Source organism: Oncorhynchus kisutch, linkage group LG15 (genome assembly GCF_002021735.2).
Source record: "Oncorhynchus kisutch isolate 150728-3 linkage group LG15, Okis_V2, whole genome shotgun sequence".
NCBI lineage: Eukaryota > Metazoa > Chordata > Actinopteri > Salmoniformes > Salmonidae > Oncorhynchus > Oncorhynchus kisutch.
Genome location: NC_034188.2, coordinates 38769878 through 38793127, shown reverse-complemented (window position 1 = coordinate 38793127; position 23250 = coordinate 38769878). Strand labels below are relative to the sequence as shown.

At 42.1% G+C, this 23250-nt stretch overlaps 1 pseudogene; it reads right to left on the bottom strand.

The window, feature by feature from the left end:
• LOC109904733 (glycine receptor subunit beta-like) overlaps positions 1-23250 on the bottom strand; it is a 46087-nt pseudogene that overhangs the window by 7014 nt on the left and 15823 nt on the right.

The window sequence follows — 23250 nt, the reverse complement described above, 5'->3', positions numbered from 1 at the left end:
TCCAGAGGTTAAGAAGGGGGCTAATCCTAGCATGGTGCTTCCAAATAAACAGTGCCGGTTCTCGGCAGATCAGCTGGACAAAGTGTATCAGGATGAGCGTCTGGGCAGCGGTGGACATCTTGGCACAGATGCCATGCTGGGTCAAAGGAGAGCAGGGTGAAAGTAGACTCTTCAATGGCGCTGGGGGAAGAAGCAGACCTTGTGACCCTAGCTGGAGGCCAAGGTAGGGGTATGTTCTCGGCGCTCTCGTCCCCAAGCATTTCCTGTGTCAATGGGGGCAAGTTACTGGTTGCCGAAGTCCCCGAACCCGGTGTGGGCCGGATATTAGAACGGAAGGTTCGTTAAGAGGGTCTGTTGTTGATTCTGGTGACTTCCTGTTGGCCCAGACAACTCTGGATCCCGGAGATCATCCACCTGTTGGGCGAGGACCTGTGGAGGGTTCTGTGTTATTGGGATCTATTGTGTCGGGGGCACGGGAGAGTTTGGCACCCACCACTGCAGATATGAATCTGTGGGTTTTGGCCCCTGAAAGGTTGAATTTGACGGCTACGGGTTTTCCTTTGAACATGTTTACGACGGTACAGTTAGTATATAGGGTGTTGTATACATATTTATTCATTTATTTTTATTTTACCTTTATTTAACCAGGAAGGCAAGTTGAGAACAAGTTCTCGTTTACAATTGAGACCATATAAATGGCACGTTTGAGGGTTGGTGTCAGGGCAAAGGAATTTCTCCTTTGGTGGACATTTTGTTGTTCTTGCAAGAGCTCTTTGAACAGGGCCTTTCTTTTTCCACATGTAAGGTATATTTGGTAGCCATCTCAGCTTGTCATGTATGGACTGAGGGTGCTACCCCAGGGCCTAATACACTGGTGGTGTGGTTCCTGAAAGGCTTACGTCGGCCCAAGCCAGTGTCTAAGCCTATGGCACTGATCTGGAACCTGGCTTTGGTCCTGGATGCTTTGTGTGAGCCTTTATTTGAACCAGTGGAGTCTGTGGACCTGAAAGTCCTTTCATACAAGACTGCCTTTCTCATGGCCTTGGTGTCGGCCAAGCATGTTGGGGGTTCTCCACACGTACAGCTTTCCTGTTTGGAGTTCGCACTTGGTTACTCCAAATGGGATGTTACGGCATAATGCAGTTTTTGTTCCCAAGGTAATGCTTATGTCTTTACAGGTCCCTTGCTTTCGAGCTGTTCCCATTCTCACCTCCTCCGTTTACTTCTAGTGAACAACGGAGGTTGCAACGCTTGTGTCCGCATGCACTTTATGCACAGATATGGATAGAACCAAGGATATCCGCGTTCTTGGCCAGATTTTTGTCTGTTCCGCTAATCCAGCTCGGGGTAGGCGGCTTTCTAAGCAGCCTCTTTCTCATTGGATTCTGAGGGTCATCAGCCCAGGGAATATGACAGCAAATGACAAGGGTTGCCTAGCCTGTTTGGCCCTGTCCGGGGGTGTCCTCGGATGGGGCCACAGTGTCTCCTGACCCCTCCTGTCTCAGCCTCCAGTATTTATGCTGCAGTAGTTTATGTGTCGGGGGGCTGGGGTCAGTTTGTTATATCTGGAGTACTTCTCCTGTCCTATTCGGTGTCCTGTGTGAATCTAAGTGTGCGTTCTCTAATTCTCTCCTTCTCTCTTTCTTTCTCTCTCTCGGAGGACCTGAGCCCTAGGACCATGCCCCAGGACTACCTGACATGATGACTCCTTGCTGTCCCCAGTCCACCTGGCCATGCTGCTGTTCCAGTTTCAACTGACCTGAGCCCTAGGACCATGCCCCAGGACTACCTGACATGATGACTCCTTGCTGTCCCCAGTCTACCTGGCCATGCTGCTGCTCCAGTTTCAACTTCCACCTGACTGTGCTGCTGCTCTAGTTTCAACTGTTCTGCCTTATTATTATTCGACCATGCTGGTCATTTATGAACATTGAACATCTTGACCATGTTCTGTTATAATCTCCACCCGGCACAGCCAGAAGAGGACTGGCCACCCCACATAGCCTGGTTCCTCTCTAGGTTTCTTCCTAGGTATTGGCCTTTCTAGGGAGTTTTTCCTAGCCACCGTGCTTCTCCACCTGCATTGCTTGCTGTTTGGGGTTTTAGGCTGGGTTTCTGTACAGCACTTTGAGATATCAGCTGATGTACGAAGGGCTATATAAATAAATTTGATTTGATTTGATTTGATTTGATTTAGCGGTGTGCATGCTCACTCCACCAGAGGTGTGGCGGCTACTTGAGCATAGATCAAGGGCATGACGATTAGTATTTTGTATTAAGGATCTCCCATTAGCTGCTGCTCCTCCTGGGGTCCTTCAACATTAAGGCAGTTATGAAAGGTAATATTTATAATTGTATATAACACTTTACCCAATACATTTAGTGTTTCCGTCAGGCCACTACTCCACTATCACATATTTACAATAAAACATCCATATGTACGTGTGTGTAGAGTGTTTTATGTGTATGTGTGTCTGTGCTTGTGTGTATGTCTCTTCACAGTTCCCGCTTTTCCATAAGGCATATTTTTATGTTTTTAAATCTGATTCTGCTGCTTGCATCAGTTACCTGATTTGGAATAGAGTTCCACATAGCTATGGCTCTATGTGGTACTGTGCGCCTCCCATTGTCTGTTCTTAACTTGGGGATTGTGAAGAGACCTTTGGTGGCATGTCTTGTGGGGTATGCATGGGTGTCCGAGCTAGGTGCCAATAGTTTAAAAACAGACAGCTCAGTGCATTCAGTATGTCAACATTTCTTACAAAAACAAGTAGTGATGAAGGCAATCTCTCCTCCACCTTAACATGCGTGTTCATTTAAGGGCCAGTTATGCTGCCTTGTGTTGAGCCAATTGTAATTTTCTGAGGTTTCTCTTTGTGGTACCGTACCACACGACTAAACAGTAGTCCAGGTGCAACAAAACTAGAGCCTGTGGGACCTGCCTTATTGACAGCGTTGTTAAAAAGGCAAAACAATGCTTTATTATGAACAGACTTATCCCCATCTTAGCTACTGTTGTATTAACATGTTTTGACCATGACAGTCACCTCAACTTGATCAATTAGGACAAATGTATTCCTTGCCATCCATTCAGAAATGAACTGCAGCTCTTTGTTAAGAATTGCAGTCATTTCAGTCGGTGTAATAGCTGAAGTGTATGGTGTTGAGTCATACACATACATAGAGACACTGGCATGTCATTAGTAAAGATTGAAAAAAGTAATGGGCCTAGACAGCTGCCCTGGGGAATTCCTGATTCTACCTGGTTTATGTTGGAGAGGCTTCCATTAAAGAACACCCTCTGTGTTCTGTTAGACAGGTAATTCTTTAACCACAATATAGCAGGGGGTGTAAAGCCATAACACAAGTTTTTCCATCAACAGACTATCGATAATGTCAAAAGCCATACTGAAGTCTAACAAAAGACCTCCCACAATATTTTACATTACTATTCAGACCCTTTGCTATGGACTCGAAATTGAGCTAAGGAAAATCCTGTGATCATCCTTGAGATGTTTCTACAACTTGATGGGATTCCACCTGTGGTAAATTACATTGATTGGACATGATTTGGAAAGGCACACACATGTCTATAAGGCCCCACAGTTTATATATATCAACCTGGTCTCAATGCATTTAGTATTATTCTGTACGTAAATCGAAGACTTAATTTAGTATTATATGTTAGGTTTGTATGTCATGCATTAATTTGTGGATGTCCATCACCCATTTTGTATGATATGTTGCTAAACGTATGAGTGTGTTACGAATTCTAGCTAGGGCAGCTAGGTCGCTAACATTAGCTAGCTGGCTAACACTTGCTGGTTTAGGGGTTACTGTTAGGGTTAAGGTTAGGGGAAGGGTTAGCTAACATGCTAACTAGTTGCTTAGTAACTAAAAAATATTAAGTAGTTGAAAAGTTGCTGATTAGCTAAAATGTTAAAGTTATCCGTGAGGAGATTCGAACTCGCAACTTTTGGGTTCCTTGACGTTTGCGTTATACGCCCACCCATTCACCCTTTGCTGAAGTAACCTTTTGTCTTATGTAATCATACCAAACGTAACACATCATACTAATTTAAGTGACACATATGTACATTTACTACAATAAATCTAGTCTGTGAGACTAGGCTGGCTATATTCATAACTATTCGTTTTCACACCATGTTTCCTGGCTACTCGCTCTACCTTTCCCTTCAATAGAGCTTGTGTTTAGTATTTTATTAGGATCTCCATTAGGTTTTGCCAAGGCAGAAGCTATTCTTCCTGGGATCCAAACAGCTTGCCTGGAGAAATGGAACCAATGGAATAGTCACAGAAGTGCAAACCCCTGCCCTTCTGGCACTCAAACAGGCTCAATCAAACAAAGTATTTGAAAGAGAAGGAATCCTACTTGAACCAGGCTTTGAGACCCTGTGGGAGTTTCGGGAGGACAGACTGAGGTTGTTCACCCACCTCCAGTCTCACTGTGTGATCTTCATGCCATGTTAAGGGGGGGCTGCCATAGAACAGGCTCCCACCGGGTCACAGACAACGGTAATCTTTGTGTCTCACTGGTTCGTCACAACAATCCCATTAAAAAGGTCAGCCTCACTGCCAGCTGCGTTGCTCCAGCTGCGTTGCTGCGTGACCTATCAAGGTTTTAATATCTCCAGGCATTGAGCATGAGCGCAACTATATATTTCTTCCATGTGCAAGTGCAGGACAAGTGTAAAAAAAACACCAATAAAGCTTTGGCCAAAGCTAGTTAGCTACATACAGTGATGCAGTGATGAGGATCGTATGGAATACTACATTACAAGGCTAGTCTTGAATTTTTATTGAAATGTGGTTTGTGTTTTGGTGCCACGTGACTGCCGTGGCTTCAACTAAGTAGGTGCTTTAGTTTGGTAAAAGTGAAGGAGTCAATCAAATCAAATTTTAGTCCCATGCACGGAATATAACAGGTGTAGACCTTACAGTGAAATGCTTACTTACAAGCCCTTAGCCAACAATGCAGTTAAAACAAATACGGATAAGAATAAGAAATAAAAGTAACAAGTAATTAAAGAGCAGCAGTAAAATAACAATAACGAGACTATATACAGGTGGGTACAGAGTCAATGTGCGGGGCCACCGGTTAGTGGAGGTAATATGTACATGTAGGTAGAGTTATTAAAGTGACAATGCATAGATGATAACAACAGAGAGTAGCAGTGGTGTAAAAGAGGGCGAGAAGGGGGTGGCGATGCAAATAGTCTGGGTAGCTATTTGATTAGATGTTCAGCAGTCTTATGGCTTGGGAGTAGAAGCTGTTTAGAATCCTTTGGACCTAGACTTGCCGTGCGGTAGCAGAGAGAACAGTCTATGACTAGGGTGGCTGGAGTCTTTGACAATTTTTAGGGCGTTCCTCTGCCACCTCCCGGTATAGAGGTCCTGGATGGCAGGTAGATTGGCCCTGTGATGTACTGGGCCGTTCGCACTACCCTCTGTAGTGCCTTGCGGTCAGAGGCCGAACAGTTGCCACACCAGGCAGTGATGCAACCTTCTGAGGATCTGAGGACCCATGCCAAGTCTTTTCAGTCTCCTTAGGGGGAATAGGTTTTTCGTGCCCTCTTCACAAGCTACGGATTCCATGAATTGCAGTGGCTGAGCTCAACTTCATCTGAGTCCTACTATGGAGAAGCCACACAGGGCGGAGAGACACCTTAATGACACCATGCTGCCTGCCCGCCCCTTGCTACAGAGACCATCTTTGGTTGCTCTCCCCCTTTGAACACCTCCCGCCGTTGACCACTCAAGCATGCACTTTCCCGACCCTCAAAATGACCTATCTCATGAATGATATCGTTGTTTTTCTATATTGCTTGTCTTTTGTGTTTCATTAAAGCAGTTTGAGATTTATTTAATGAATAGCGCTATAAAAGTTGAATAAATTATTATTATTAGCGTTAGTATTGAGCCACGTAAAACATTTGAACTCACAGGGAATAATTAATGAATAGATGAAAAGGGAAAATCCAGAGCCTTTACATTCTGAAGCCAAGCACATGTAGGTCTCTGACACTCCAATTTATGGCAAAGCTTAATCAGGAGACTTGAAGTTCATTGGTTCAAAGGATTTCTCACTGTGCAACCAAATGCAAGGGGGAGTCTGGTATAAGTAAAATCAATTAGACCAATATGGTTTCATTCGCATGTTCCTTAAAAATAAAGGCATTTATACATACATGCATATGACAAGTAATCATGACTTATACCTGTAGTTAGCACAGATTCACATATGCATGCATACCTGCCCCTGCGTAGAATTTGGTGCAGTTGCCATACTCTATATCCTCCTGTTTGATATCAAACTGGGGCAGGGCGATCTCCTCCATCTGGACAGGGTCTCCTGACTGCCACATAAACTGCAGGTCATCTGTTGTATAGCCAACTGTAGACACAGACAGACAAATTCACACACAGAGAAGCATCCATAGGCACGCGTACACAGGCAAACGCACGCACGCACATGCAAACACACCCACACACATCGTCGTCATCAACAACAGTTAATACTATATATACAGTGCCTTGCGAAAGTATTCGGCCCCCTTGAACTTTGCGACCTTTTGCCACATTTCAGGCTTCAAACATAAAGATATAAAACTGTATTTTTATGTGAAGAATCAACAACAAGTGGGACACAATCATGAAGTGGAACGACATTTATTGGATATTTCAAACTTTTTTAACAAATCAAAAACGGAAAAATTGGGCGTGCAAAATTATTCAGCCCCCTTAAGTTAATACTTTGTAGCGCCACCTTTTGCTGTGATTACAGCTGTAAGTCGCTTGGGGTATGTCTCTATCAGTTTTGCACATCGAGAGGCTGACATTTTTTCCCATTCCTCCTTGCAAAACAGCTCGAGCTCAGTGAGGTTGGATGGAGAGCATTTGTGAACAGCAGTTTTCAGATCTTTCCACAGATTCTCGATTGGATTCATGTCTGGACTTTGACTTGGCCATTCTAACACCTGGATATGTTTATTTTTTAACCATTCCATTGTAGAATTTGCTTTATGTTTTGGATCATTGTCTTGTTGGAAGACAAATCTCCGTCCCAGTCTCAGGTCTTTTGCAGACTCCACCAGGTTTTCTTCCAGAATGGTCCTGTGTTTGGCTCCATCCATCTTCCCATCAATTTTAACCATCTTCCCTGTCCCTGCTGAAGAAAAGCAGGCCCAAACCATGATGCTGCCACCACCATGTTTGACAGTGGGGAATGGTGTGTTCAGGGTGATGAGCTGTGTTGCTTTTACGCCAAATTTTGCATTGTTGCCAAAAAGTTCAATTTTGGTTTCATCTGACCAGAGCACCTTCTTCCACATGTTTGGTGTGTCTCCAAGGTGGCTTGTGGCAAACTTTAAACAACACTTTTTATGGATATCTTTAAGAAATGGCTTTCTTCTTGCCACTCTTCCATAAAGGCCAGATTTGTGCAATATACGACTGATTGTTGTCCTATGGACAGAGTCTCCCACCTCAGCTGTAGATCTCTGCAGTTCATCCAGAGTGATCATGGGCCTCTTGGCTGCATCTCTGATCAGTCTTCTCCTTGTATGAGCTGAAAGTTTAGAGGGACGGCCAGGTCTTGGTAGATTTGCAGTGGTCTGATACTCCTTCCATTTCAATATTATCGCTTGCACAGTGCTCCTTGGGATGTTTAAAGCTTGGGAAATGTTTTTGTATCCAAATTTAAACTTCTTCACAACAGTATCTCGGACCTGCCTGGTGTGTTCCTTGTTCTTCATGATGCTCTCTGCACCCTTAACGGACCTCTGAGACTATCACAGTGCAGGTGCATTTATACGGAGACTTGATTACACACAGGTGGATTGTATTTATCATCATTAGTCATTTAGGTCAACATTGGATCATTCAGAGATCCTCACTGAACTTCTGGAGAGAGTTTGCTGCACTGAAAGTAAAGGGGCTGAATAATTTTGCACGCCCAATTTTTCAGTTTTTGATTTGTTAAAAAAGTTTGAAATATCCAATAAATGTCGTTCCACTTCATGATTGTGTCCCACTTGTTGTTGATTCTTCACAAAAAAAGACAGTTTTATATCTTTATGTTTGAAGCCTGAAATGTGGCAAAAGATCGCAAAGTTCAAGGGGGGCGAATACTTTCGCAAGGCACTGTAAATCTCCATCCAGGCATGATTACACTATATCTCAATATTGTTTGAAGTACATTTTTCAAATAATAGTAATCACACTCTGCTAAGAAGATGCTTTTTCCAGTAGTCATTTTCAATTACTTACAAACATGAAATATAGGCAGATTTACATGTCCTATAGATTTTACTAGTGTTGTTTTTTTAAACCAGGCTAGTCAGTTAAGAAAAAAAACATTATTTACGATTACTGCCTGAGAAGTGGTGAAGGGCAAGTGCAGCTCTAAATAATTAAAACAAGACAGGAAAGATACAACAGGAAAGACATCACAAGACACAAGACAGTACAGACAGTAACAACAATGCATACTAAAACAGTGACAAACTGGATATAAATTAAACAAATTGGTCTCTAAATCGGGTTGAATGGCGGGAACCCGGTTACCGAGACCCAAAACCACTCCCTTTCCCTGGGATAAATAACAGCTAGATAACGGGGCATGATAATCAATTATTTAAATGGAGAGCATGGGCGTGAAATGGAACTGTTAAATTATATGCAATGTCTAAATCTGGCTTATCTACGGCATCCGCATGATGAATCATCAGGGGGGGACAGACAGCCCATCTCAGATTGGAGCGCAGTTCACAATGCATGTAGATCTATCACCATGGTAACTTTTTTTCTTGTGACAGGTAAGCCTACATTTGCTGCAGCATAGTCTATAACAGGGTTACCCAACTGGTGGCCCCGCAGGCTGAATTTGGCCCGCGTGTGGTTTTATTTGGCCATTTTCATTGTTGTACATAAAATACTATAAAAACACCAGGATTTCAGCTCCAAGTGATTTTAGTTTAAGAAACTCTGTTCCCAAGTATTCCCACGCATAATACAGAAATATGTGACCATATAGAAATAATAATAATTAAATATTAGATTTATATAGAGCTTTTCTATCAACTGAGGTACTCAAAGCGCTTTACATAGGTGAGGGAAACTCACCTCATCCACCACCAATTTTGTGCCAGAACGCTCACCACACATCATCCATCAGGTGGAGAGGTGAGGAGTAATATACACTACCGGTCAAAGATTTAAGAACAGCTACTCATTCAACGTTTTTTCTGTATTTGTACTATTTTCTACATTGTAGAATAATAGTGAAGACATCAAAACTATGAAATAACACATATGGAATCATGTAGTAACCAAAAAAGTCTAAAACAAATCAAAATATATTTTATAAATTTGATTCTTCAAATAGCCACCCTTTGCCTAGATGACAGCTTTGCACACTCTTGGCATTCCCTCAACCAGCTTTTTTGGAGGTACAGTGGTCGCTCCACTAAAGTTTTGTGATTATGCTGCGGGACTGAGAGGTAATTTGTGGTTTAGTACGTTACCCTGCATCACTGCTTCATTGCTCCTAACCACCGCAAGGGGGAGTTAGAGCACTGATTATGATATTGGGTCCCAAGGCACTACGGTGTCTCTGTAGTATTGTAGCCTACTCCCGGGCCAGTCACGTTGTACTGCGCCTTTAGTGGCGCAGCAGTCTAAGACACTGCATCGCAGAGCAGGCGGTGGTGGACCCCCACCCTGCCCCACTGGGTAGCACAGAGCAACACTTTAAGGGGGCATTGCACTAATAATGGTGCTGACTTGGGAAATGTACCCGCTGTTCTTAGTGCCAGTCTTCATTTTCAAACTAAAACAATGTAACTAATAATGGTGTGAAAAATGTATGAAAAATGCCCTTTATATATGAATTCGGAGAGCAAATAATATATATATATTTTTAGATCATTAGACCTCTCACTAAACGCGTCACAATATACTTAAATTCAAACTCTAAAAGTGATTGGAAACGTAGATACAAATTATTCGTGACATTGTGGTTACAAAGAAAATAAACAAGATGCTGTGTTTTTATTTACAGTAGTGATGGACAGCTGGTGGCATTCCATTTGACGGAAACCCTGAGGGTTTTGTTTTTTGTTTTTCTTGGAATAGAAACACCATAACATTAATCAAATTCATTAAGCTAGATTAAAATCAATCCCATATACTATGTTCATAGAGGCAGGGTAGCCTAGTGGCTAGAGAGTTGGACTAGTAACTGAAAGGTTGCAAGTTCAAATCTCCGAGCTGACAAGGTACACATCTGTCGTTCTGCCCCTAAACAGGCAGTTAACCTCTCTGAACTACCGATACCGGATCCGGGAGCGTGACTACACCCTCAGGCTCATTACCATAACGCAACGTTAACGATTTCTAAAAATCGCAAATGAAATGAAATAAATATGCCTGCTCTCAAGCTTAGCCTTTTCTTAACAACACTGTCATCTCAGATTTTCACAATATGCTTTTGAACCATAGAAAATCAATCATTTGTGTAAGAGTGTTGATGGCTAGCTTAGCATTTAGCGTAGCATTTAGCACATAACATTTTCACAAAAACCAGCAAAGGAATCAAATAAAATAATTTACCTTTGAAGAACTTCAGATGTTTCAATGAGGAGACTCTCAGTTACATAGCAGATGTCCAGTTTTTCCTGAAAGATTCTTTGTGTAGGACAAATCGCTCCGTTTTGTTACTACACATTTGGCTACCGAAACGAACCGAAAATTCAGTCACCAAAACGTCGAACTTTTTTCCGAATTAACTCCATAATATCGACCGAAACATGGCAAACGTTGTTTGAATCAATCCTCAAGGTGTTTTTTCACATATCTCTTCATTGATATGCCGTTCGTGGAAGCATGGTTTTTTCTCAGAATCCCATGGAAAAATACCAGCACCTGAGTTTTGCGCACCAATTTCCACGCAGGACACTGTGCGGACACTTGGAAAATGTAGTCTCTTATGGTCAATCTTCCAATGATATGCCTGCAAATACGTCACAATGCTCCAGACCCCTTGGGGAAACGATAGAAAGGGTAGGCTCATTCCTGTCGCATTCACAGCCATATAAGGAGATGATGCAAATCGGAGCCTCAGAAATCCTGTTCATTTCCTGGTTGCAGAAACATCTTGGTTTCGCCTGTAGCATGAGTTCTGGGGCACTCACAGTGAAGATCTTTGCAGTTCTGGAAACGTCAGAGTGTCTTCTTTCCAAAGCTACCAATTCCATGCATAGTCGAGCATCTTTTTGTGACAAAATATTGCGCTAAAAACGGGAACGTCTTTTTATCCAAAAATGAAATAGCGCCCCCATAAGCTCAAGAGGTTTTTAACCCACTGTTCGGAGGCCGACATTGAAAATAAGAATTTGTTCTTAACTGACTTGTCTACTTAAATAAATAAAAAGGTTTTCAATTCTCTAGTAATGCCATTATTGAAGACTATCAAATGCTTCTCAAAGATGCCCACTGGTGGTCAAACTAGCACTAACTTGCATTAATGGTAAAAATGGCTGACAATTAAATAATGTGCCATAGAATTCTGTTGACGGGTTAGGGTTCCCTTTTGGGAACGACCCCTCCCACGTTCAGCTGGAACGGTGGCGCACGGAATACAAAAATATTCTTAGAAATATTTAACCTCCACACATTAACAAGTCCAATAGCTCAAATGAAAGATAAACACCTTGTTCATCTAGCCAGCAAGTCAGATTTCTAAAATGTTTTACGGCGAAAACATAGCACATATTTATGTCAAACCACCACCAAAGACACAGCTAATTTGCATAGCCAAAAAATGCAATCAACAAACGCAGGATTAAAATAAAAATAATTCACAAACCTTTTGAAAATCTTCATCAGATGACAGTAATAGGACATGTTACACAGTACATTTATGTTTTTTTCAATAATATGCTATTTATATCCATAAATCTCTGTTTACAATGACGGCATGTTCACAAAATGCTACTCAAATGTCCGGAGAAATGATGATATCTGCCGGAGCTAACGTCAGATAACAAGCAATACACATCATAAACTTTGACTAAATATACATGTTCTACATATAGATAGAAAGATACACTTCTTCTTAATGCAACCGCTGTGTTACATTTATTTTTAACGTTACAGAATTCGTTCACTGGGCTATAATATGAGACGGCGCTCAGAAATTAGCATTATGTCTCCTCTATCTCGGAGTCCACAGAAACCCATTATTAACACATAAATATTCCCTTACCTTTGATGTTCTTCGATCAGAAGACGTGGAAGGAGTTATACTTACCAAAAACTGCGTTTGGTTTTCAAGTCTGTGTCTTTAGGTTACCAAACGCGACAAATTCCGGTTGAAATGCAGCCAAAATTCTAGTCGATGCGCATCTAAACTTCAAAATTACATATTATATGTCGACTAAACTGGTCAAACTAAGTGCAGAATCAAGCTTAAACATGTTCTAAACATGCAAAACAAACCTTAGCCCGAACAGACAAACCGAAATCGTTTGGTCAATCCTGGAAGAAAGAGAGCTCCGGACCAGACGCGCACATGAAAGTACATGTATTTTCGCGTGACCCGGAGGTTTCAGCCCGCCAAAACTCGAGGGAGCACGCGATTCTCACAAAGAGAGGCCCCACTGAAAGAGGGCACCGCGCTGAAGAGATAGGAACTATTCCCAGGTCTGTAGCTGGTTGGGAAGGGTGGGGGCGATGACGTCAAAGTTGGTCCAACTTTCATGAAGGCAAGAGAGAGTTTGGGAGAATGGCTGCCCTGAGAGTTCTGCTTTACATACATACATAATTTGAACGGTTTTAGAAGCTTTAGAGTGTTTTCTATTCAATAATTATTATTATATGCACATATTAGCAATTTTTAACAGATTTTTTTTCTGTTTACTATGGGCACGCAATTCCTCCAAAGGGGGCAGTAGTCGGCCCTATCTTTAACAGGTTGGAGGAACCACTTTAGTCACCTGGAACACATAACAATTAACAGGTGTGTCTTCTTAAATGAGTTTGAGCCAAGGTGTTGTGGCAAGGTGTGTGTGTGTGTGGGAGGGGGGTAGATAGCCCTATTTAGTACAACCAAATCCATATTATGGCAAAAACAGCTCAAATAAGGAAAGACACATGACAGTTCATTATTACTTTAAGACATGAAGATCAATCAATACGGAAAATTTCAAGAACTTTCTTCAAGTGCAGTCACAAAAACCATCAAGCGCTATGATGAAACTGGCTCTCATGAGGACCTCCACAGGAATGGAAGACCCAGAGTTACCTCTGCTGCAGAGGATAATTTCATTAGAGTTACCAGCCTCAGAAATTGCAGCCCAAATAAATGTTTCAAAGATTTCAAGTAACATACACATCAACATAACTGTTCAGAGGAGAACGTGTGAATCAGGCCTTCATGGTCAAATTGCTGCAAAGAAACCACTACTAAAGGACACCAATAAGAAAAAGAAACACTCGCAATGGACATTAGACCGGTGGAAATTTGTCCTTTGGTCTAGAGCACAAATTAGAAATGTTTGGTTCCAATCGGCGTTGCTTTGTGGGACGTGGTGTGGGTGAACGGATGATCTCTGCATGTGTATTTCCCAATGTAAAGCATGGAAGAGATGGTGTTGTGGTGTGGGGGTGCTTTGCTGGTGACACTGTCTGTGATTTATTTAGAATTCAAGACAGACTTAACCAACATGGCTACCACAGCAATCTGCAGCGATACGCCATCCCATCTGGTTTGGCTTAGTAGAACTATGATATGTTTTTCCAAAGGACAATAACCCAACACATGTCCACTGTGTAAGGGCTATTTGACCAAGAAGTAGAATGATGGAGTGCTGCATCAGATGAGCTGGCATCCACAATCCCCCGACATCAACCAAATTGAGATGGTTTGGGATGAGTCGGACTGCATAGTGAAGGAAAGCAGCCAACAAGTTCTCAGCATATGTGCGAAATCAAGACTGCTGGAAAAGCATTCCAGGTGATGCTGGTTGAGAGAATACCAAAAGTGTGTAAAGCTATCATCAAGGCAAAGGGTGGCTATTTGAAGAATCTCAATTATAAAATATAGTTTGATTTGTTTAACACTTTTTCTGGTTACTACATGATTCCATAGTTTTGATGACTTCACTATTATTCTAGAACACCTACTCATTCAAAACCCTTGAATGAGTAGGTGTTCTAAAACCTTTGACCGGCAGTGTATGCCAATTAGGAATGAGGGGGATGATTAGGTGGCAATGATGGAATGTGGCCAGGTTGGAAATTTAGCAATTACAACCTTAGTCTTACAATAAGTGCCAAGGGATTTTGAATGACCACAGAGAGTCAGGACACTTCTTTTAACATCCCGTTCAAAAGACAGCACCCTACACAGGGCGATGTCCCCAAATGTAATCAAGGTTAGAAATTATTATGATTTAGTCAAATATAATATCTGTTTAGGCTTCTTGCAGTCAATTTACAGTCTAAAAATATTTGTTTTATTATGTTCCGGCCCCCGACCGACCATCTGCTCAAGAAAAATTGGCTGGAGGCTGAATCTAGATGATCCCTGGTCTATAATATAAAGACAGAATGTGTATTTAATTTACCCATCTCCATCTGGCTTTCGGGGGTCACCTCTTTTTTGTTGTTGTAAAGATTATAATTAAAAAAAATGGATGCTGCTGAGTTTTAAAAACAGCCTATCACTCGAATATCGTAGCTTTAAAATCAGTGCACGCACGAGCACTCTCTCGCAGTCTTTTTCTCTCTCCATCAATTCCATTCAAATTGCATCCAAAATAGACCATCACGTTCTACTGATATATAGCCCTATATCTCGATGTCCTAGCCTACCTCTTTCAGGTAATCCATTCAATTCAGTATTAGCCTTATAATGATCTAATTAATGATGAGTTATGCATAATAAGCTTCTAACTGATAGCATGCCTCTGTCTCTTGAGCAATATGCATTTACCTGTGCTCCGCTGGCCTCTCCTTAAAAAACGCTCCTTAGCTCTTGGAGTCACATGCAGGAAAAGCTAGATTAGAATAGTGTGCAGGACATTTTTAGCATTTCTTATACCAAAATACGATTGTTTGCTGAATGTTAAAAACAGCAGCCAATAGGAAATCACAGGTACTTTGAAAGAAGAGCGAACATGCGATGGCTTTAGGCTATAGCAGTTATTTATTCAGACCCATAACCATTGAATCGTGAAGAGAAGTTAAAGCCTTCTCCATCTAATTCTAGTCCTATAATATTCAAGGATGTCGTTTGAATGATGGAGATAAGGACAACGGACCTGATTTCATTTAACTGTTGAAAGCAAGGATGGAATGAAGCAATAATAAAGAGTGAAAGAGCCTACTAGACTAATAACATTAAGGGAAATATTATGAAAGGTATGCATGCGTCAGCCTACTAATTATACAAATAGGCGCTATTATATTTCAAAATGAAAATAAAATTTGCTAGCCTATACTTGTAACTTTGTAGGCCGCATGTGCTGCACCAGAATCCCATGTTCTTTCTCTCCGTGCTTTATCATGGTTTGAACAGGGCATAATTCCAGTCCATATAATACAATATAGTACAGTAATACAGTTCACACTGAAAAGGATTAGCCTACTGGAGCTACAGTAGTTTTGTTTATTTACACAAAAGAGCATATACCTAGCTACATCTATGGGCTTTTATGTTTTTTATGTTGTGCGTAATTTTTTAAATTTTTATTTCACCTTCCTTTAACCAGGTAGGCTAGTTGAGAACAAGTTCTCATTTGCAACTGTGACCTGGCCAAGATAAAGCAAAGCAGTGTGAACAGACAACACAGAGTTACACATGGAGTAAACAATTAACAAGTCAATAACACAGTGGGAAAAAAAGAGAGTCTATATACATTGTGTGCAAAAGGCATGAAGAGCTAGGCGAATAATTACAATTTTGTAGATTAACACTGGAGTGATAAATGATATACTTCCAGCGCCGACAGAGATGGCCGCCTCGCTTCGAGTTCCTAGGAAACTATGCAGTTTTTAGTTTTTTTTATGTGTTATTTCTTACATTGGTACCCCAGGTCATCTTAGGTTTCATTACATACAGTCGAGAAGAACTACTGAATGTAAGACCACCGTCAACTCACCATCAGTACGACCAAGAATATGACTTTCGTGAAGCGGATCCTGTGTTCTTCCTTTCACCCACGACAACGGAATGGATCCCAGCCGGCGACTTCATGAAAGAGGGAAACGAAGCGGTCTTCTGGTCAGACTCTGGAGACGGGCACATCGCGCACCACTCCCTAGCATATTTCTCGCCAATGTCCAGTCTCTTGACAACAAGGTTGATGAAATCCGAGCAAGGGTAGCATTCCAGAGGGACATCAGGGACTGTAACGTTCTTTGCTTCACGGAAAAATGGCTCACTTGAGAGACGCTATCGGAGTCGGTGCAGCCAGCTGGTTTCTGCACGCATCGCGCCCGACAGAAACAAACATCTTTCTGGTAAGAAGAGGGGCGGGGGCGTATGCTTTATGGTTAACGAGACGTGGTGTGGTCACAACAACATACAGGAACTCAAGTCCTTCTGTTCACCTGATTTAGAATTCCTCACAATCAAATGTCGACCGCATTATCTACCAAGGGAATTCTCTTCGATTATAATCACAGCCGTATATATTCCCCTCCAAGCAGCCACATCGATGGCTCTGAACAAACTTTATTTGACTCTTTGCAAACTGGAATCCACATATCCTGAGGCTGCATTCATTGTAGCTGGGGATTTTAACAAGGCTAATCTGAAAACAAGACTCCCTAAATTGTATCAGCATATTGATTGCGCAACCAGGGCTGGTAAAACCTTGGATCATTGCTATTCTAACTTCCGCAATGCATATAAGGCCCTCCCCCGCCCTCCTTTCAGAAAAGCTGACCACGACTCCATTTTGTTGCTCCCTGCCTACAGACAGAAGCTAAAACAAGAATCTCCCACGCTGAGGTCTGTTCAACGCTGGTCTGACCAACGCTGGTCCGACCAATCTGATTCCACGCTCCAAGACTGCTTCCATCACGTGGACTGGGATATGTTTCGTATTGCGTCAAACAACAACATTGACGAATACGCTGATTCGGTGAGCGAGTTCATTAGAACGTGCGTTGAAGATGTCGTTCCCATAGCAACGATTAAAACATTCCCAAACCATAAACCGTGGATTGATGGCAGCATTCCCGTGAAACTGAAAGCGTGAACCACTGCTTTTAATCAGGGCAAGGTGACCGGAAACACGACCGAATACAAACAGTGTAGCTATTCCCTCCGCAAGGCAATCAAACAAGGTAAGCGTCAGTATAGAGACAAAGTAGAATCGCAATTCAATGGCTCAGACACAAGAGGTATGTGGCAGGGTCTACAGTCAATCACGGATTACAAAAAGAAAACCAGCCCAGTCACGGACCAGGATGTCTTGCTACCAGGCAGACTAAATCACTTTTTTGCCCGCTTTGAGGACAATACAGTGCCACTGACAAGGCCCGCAACCAAAACACAAGGACTCTCCTTCACTGCAGCCGAGGTGAGTAAAACATTTAAACGTGTTAACCCTCGCAAGGCTGCAGGCCCAGACGGCATCCCCAGCCGCGCCCTCAGAGCATGCGCAGACCAGCTGGCTGGTATGTTTACGGACATATTCAATCAATCCCTATCCCAGTCTGCTGTTCCCACATGCTTCAAGAGGGCCACCATTGTTCCTGTTCCCAAGAAAGCTAAGGTAACTGAGCTAAATGACTACCGCCCCGTAGCACTCACATCCGTCATCATGAAGTGCTTTGAGAGACTAGTCAAGGACCATATCACCTCCACCCTACCTGACACACTAGACCCACTCCAATTTGATTACCGCCCAAATAGGTCCACAGACGATGCAATCTCAACCACACTGCACACTGCCCTACCCCATCTGGACAAGAGGAATACCTATGTGAGAATGCTGTTCATCGACTACAGCTCAGCATTTAACACAATAGTACCCTCCAAACTCATCATCAAGCTCGAGACCCTGGGTCTCGACCCCGCCCTGTGCAACTGGGTACTGGACTTCCTGACGGGCAGGTAACAACATCTCCACCCCGCTGATCCTCAACACTGGGGCCCATAAGGGTGCGTTCTGAGTCCTCTCCTGTACTCCCTGTTCACCCATGACTGCGTGGCCACGCACGCCTCCAACTCAATCATCAAGTTTGCGGACGACACAACAGTGGTAGGCTTGATTACCAACAACGACAAGACGGCCTACAGGGAGAAGGTGAGGGCCCTCGGAGTGTGGTGTCAGGAAAATAACCTCACACTCAATGTCAACAAAACTAAGGAGATGATTGTGGACTTCAGGAAACAGCAGAGGGAGCACCCCCCTATCCACATCGATGGAACAGTAGTGGAGAGGGTAGTAAGTTCCTCGGCGTACACATCACAGACAAACTGAATTGGTCCACCCACACAGACAGCATTGTGAAGAAGGCGCAGCAGCGCCTCTTCAACCTCAGGAGGCTGAAGAAATTCGGGTTGTCACCAAAAGCACATCCTGTCGGGCTGTATCACCGCCTGGTACGGCAACTGCTACGCCCACAACCGTAAGGCTCTCCAGAGGGTAGTGAGGTCTGCACAACGCATCACCGGGGGCAAACTACCTTCCCTCCTGGACACCTACACCACCCGATGTCACAGGAAGGCCATAAAGATCATCAAGGACAACAACCACCCGAGCCACTGCCTGTTCACCCCGCTATCATCCAGAAGGCGAGGTCAGTACAGGTGCATCAAAGACTGAAAAACAGCTTCTATCTCAAGGCCATCAGACTGTTAAACAGCCACCACTAACATTGAGTGGCTGCTGCTAACACACTGACTCAACTCCAGCCACTTTAATAATGGGAATTGATGGGAATTTATGTAAAATATATCACTAGCCACTTTAAACAATGCTACTTAATATAAGGTTTACATACCCTACATGATTTATCTCATATGTATACGTATATACTGTACTCTATATCATCTACTGCATCTTTATGTAATACATGTATCACTAGCCACTTTAAACTATGCCACTTTGTTTACATACTCATCTCATATGTATATACTGTACTCGATACCATCTACTGCATCTTGCCTATGCCGCTCTGTACCATCACTCATTCATATATCTTTATGTACATATTCTTTATCCCTTTACACTTGTGTGTATAAGGTAGTAGTTTTGGAATTGTTAGCTAGATTACTCGTTGGTTATTACTGCATTGTCGGAACTAGAAGCACAAGCATTTCGCTACACTCGCATTAACATCTGCTAACCATGTGTATGTGACAAATAAAATTTGATTTGATTTGATTTGATCAGATGGTCATGTACAGGTAGAGATACTGGTGTGCAAAAGAGCCGAAAAGTAAATAAATATAAACAGTATGGGGATGAGGTAGGTAAAATTGGGTGGGCTATTTACCGATAGACTATGTACAGTAGCCTACAACATATACAGTATTTAATGGATAACGGCACAATCATTTGGGCTTTTTTGGGCTTGGGCTCATTAAATATATTTAATGTATGTCTCATAAGACTCCGCTAGCATCAGGCTTGAATTTTCGATCAAAGCTCTAATCAAATCCAGACATAGGCCTATGTATATGCTTTATAATGCTTTTTCATGACACTTACGGTTTTAGCGGGAAATACCGGGTTAACCGGGGGGAAAGTGATTTATTCTCAGGATGGAACATTTGTAAAATACCCTTGTCTCTAACTGAAAAATTCCTTTCACATGAATTCAGGAATAACTATAGCGAGCTTTTTCTCTCTAACGGATACCATATATGGTCATGTAAAACTGAGTCATTATCAGTTACTCACAGCTCTTACAGCGCTGCGTATCCATGGGAAACAGGGTCAGGTCCAGGGGACAGGATAGAGTGACAGACAACCTGGGAACAGAAAATGCAGAACCACAATTATGCAAATAAATGGAATTATCGTCTGTTACTTGCAATTGTTTCTTAAATGGTATTGACTGGTCAAATTGACGTGAAAAATGTATTAAAAAATGTCCGTGTCCTTGAATTTAAGTATGAGCTAGATGGAGATAGAGCTGCTGGGGATTCAGACTTCTAAAACTCTTTCCCTCAAAATCTGTTCATGAATACCGCAAAGCTACATTATTCAGCAGAATTAGAGCCTCTATTTCATCATTTCAGAGACAATGGAGAGTGCTGAATGATTGAAAATGACTGTTCCTCCCTCTCTTAAAAGCTTTTTTGTCGGCTCCGGAAATAAATTCTTAATGCAAGCGATGCCTTTATTGTGCATGAGCAGAGACGGAGTTGCATATTTATTTCCCAGCCTTCCATTTGCACATGAAAGCTTTGTTTTTGGGTGCTCCAGACTCTAGAGGTATGCAACACCACTGAAAAGGGTGTTGTTACTTTAGTATTTTTACAGCTTTCTCCATCCAATTCTGTTTATACACAGTACACACATTACAGTAGATCATCACAAACACAGTAAGCTTAGGGAGTGACTCCGAGTTTTTAGCCCTGAGTGACATGAAAATACATGTGTGGGGCATCCAATATGGGAGCGGAATTAAGCAGTCAAGCAGCCAAGCTTCAGTACTTAAGAGTGTGAGGTTCAAAACTAAACATCATCCTACCCAGATACTGTAGTTACAACAGCTAGTGCCACCTTGTCAGGTGACTTATAATGAAAATACTAATGTCATGTCTAGACTACCCTAACATAGCAGGTGTAAAAGAAGCGACTGAAACTAGATCCCCCAACATACTGGTCTTGACAAGAAGACAAATGTTGGAGGAGGTTCGCTTCTGCACTGTTCAACCAATCTAGTAAATTTGTTGTTAAAATGGATTGTCACCTTGTTAACGTCCAAAAGTAGAAGTCGTGTCACAGGCTCCCATTACATTTCCCCAAAAAAACAGAACATCCGGCTGTTGGGGACTCAGCAGAGGCTAAGTCTTGACAGATGGGGAGCAAGTAGAGGGAGAACTGACTGGGGAGATGAACATTGGACTGTATTAGTGGGGGAAAGCATTTTTAATGTGCTAATCTTTGGGCTGGGTGAAGCGGAGTGGAGTACTGTGGGAAAATACAAACTAGCAGTGAGAGAAGAAAAAGAGAGTGGGTGAGGGAAGACCACCCAGCTAGTAGAGTAGTTGTAACCAGCTGGTAGAGTGGAAATGGTGGGCATCTGAAGGGGGGGCATGCTTGCAATAATGTGTGTCTGTGTGTGTGTTAGTGGTGCGCGGGTCAGCCGTTTGCTCATCCACACCTGCCCGCAATTGCTAATAACCCATCCACAACCACCCGACTATGTACTATGTGATGAAGGGAAAATGAGGCCCGTACCAAACCTTATCCCGCTAATACAACTGACTAGGTATCCCCTTTCTTTTCCCTTCCCTTAATAGAGAAAATGTGCTGTAGGTTACAGTCAGAGACAGCAGAACAATTTGACAGATTAAGAGGTTTCTGATTCTAATTTCCGACATTTGGTAGGCTTTGTGTTTAGTCAACTTGTTTATAACTAGATACATACAGCTTACCTTCTGCCAATATACAGTATGTTGCCGTAGAAAACTAAATAAACCCTTGCTCACCAGAATAATGTAATAAATGATTGAATGAATGCTTCAATATAGTTGACGTTGGTTCTGTCGTCTCTGCTTCTTTCGTGGAGCAAAAACACTTACGGACCATGGTCAAAATGCAATTGCATTAAAAAAAAATCGAAATCGAACATTTTAATTTGTTAAAAAAACTGGAAAGAATTGTCAAAATGTCCATATATCATCAGTTTGACCAGTTTTAAGGAAAATAGAAAGCTATGAAAACATCGCAACATGTTTCTGATAAGATTGTCAGTTCAGCTGTGATTAATAGGCCTATTTATGTGGTTGAAATACTATCAGCTTTTATACTGAACAGAAATAAACAACAATTTCAAAGATTTTACTGAGTTACACTTCGTATAGAATGAAAATCCCCCCCCCCCCACCCCCCCATTGTGTTCGTGGGAGACGCAAGCCTCACAAGACTCGTCTGAATGTCCCCGGTACCATTTTAAAAAATGAATGGAAGTATACATGGAGATAGTTTAGTGCCGAAAATAAATGGGACAAATACATGTAAATAAAATAAAAAACTGTTTCCTGATCTTTCTTATTTCTCTCAGATATAGGAGAGACATTTCGGAAACACACTTCCTTCAGAGAATTTTTTTGACTATCTGTTGTTCCATATAATGAATCTGTTATTCAATGCGTTTATTAACTAATAGCAGTAAATGCCAAATTAAATGTTTCATCCCCCTCTCCCCCATAGGATGATTAGCAATACACATGTATGCTTCTAAACAAGTTTCTCTTCTAAAATACATAAATGTAACACTCACCTCATACTGACGAGTACGTCACCATTGCGGAAGATGAAGAGGAGAATGTTCTCCTGGGCGACGTCGTGGAAGTTGGCACTCTTCTCGTTAGCAAAGAACAGATCAGGTTTCCACAGGCATTTGAACATCTTTGGATCCACGGTGAGCGAGTCAGACTTAAAGTCCCGAGGTAGCTTGAGTCTGGGATCGTTCCATCGCTACCTCAGGAAGATGTTCACTCTGTAATCCTGTTATGTTCACAGTTGGGAACACAAAAACATGGTAAAACCTTAGTCTTGCGGTTATTGTCAGTAATGGAGGATTTGTCCTTGTATGTTTGCAAGTTTCAAAAAATTTAAGCTAAATCCAGGCAAAAAGACAACAGAGAAATTCAGGACACAAAACACCTGGCCCACAGCTATGCTATATTATGGTTCGATGTAAAGTTCATATATTACCCTAAATAAACTCAGCAAAAAAAAGAAAAGTCCTCTCACTGTCAACTGCGTTTATTTTCAGCAAACTAAACATGTGTAAATATTCATGTGAACATAACGAGATTCAACAACTGAGACATAAACTGAACAAGTTCCACAGAAATGTGACTAACATAAATGGATGAATGTGTCCCTGTACAAAGGGGGGGGGGGGTCAAAATCAAAATCAAAAGTAACAGTCAGTATCTGGTGTGGCCACCAGCTATATTAAGTACTGCAGTGCATCTCCTCCTCATGGACTGCACCAGACTTGCCAGTTCTTGCAGTGAGATGTTAT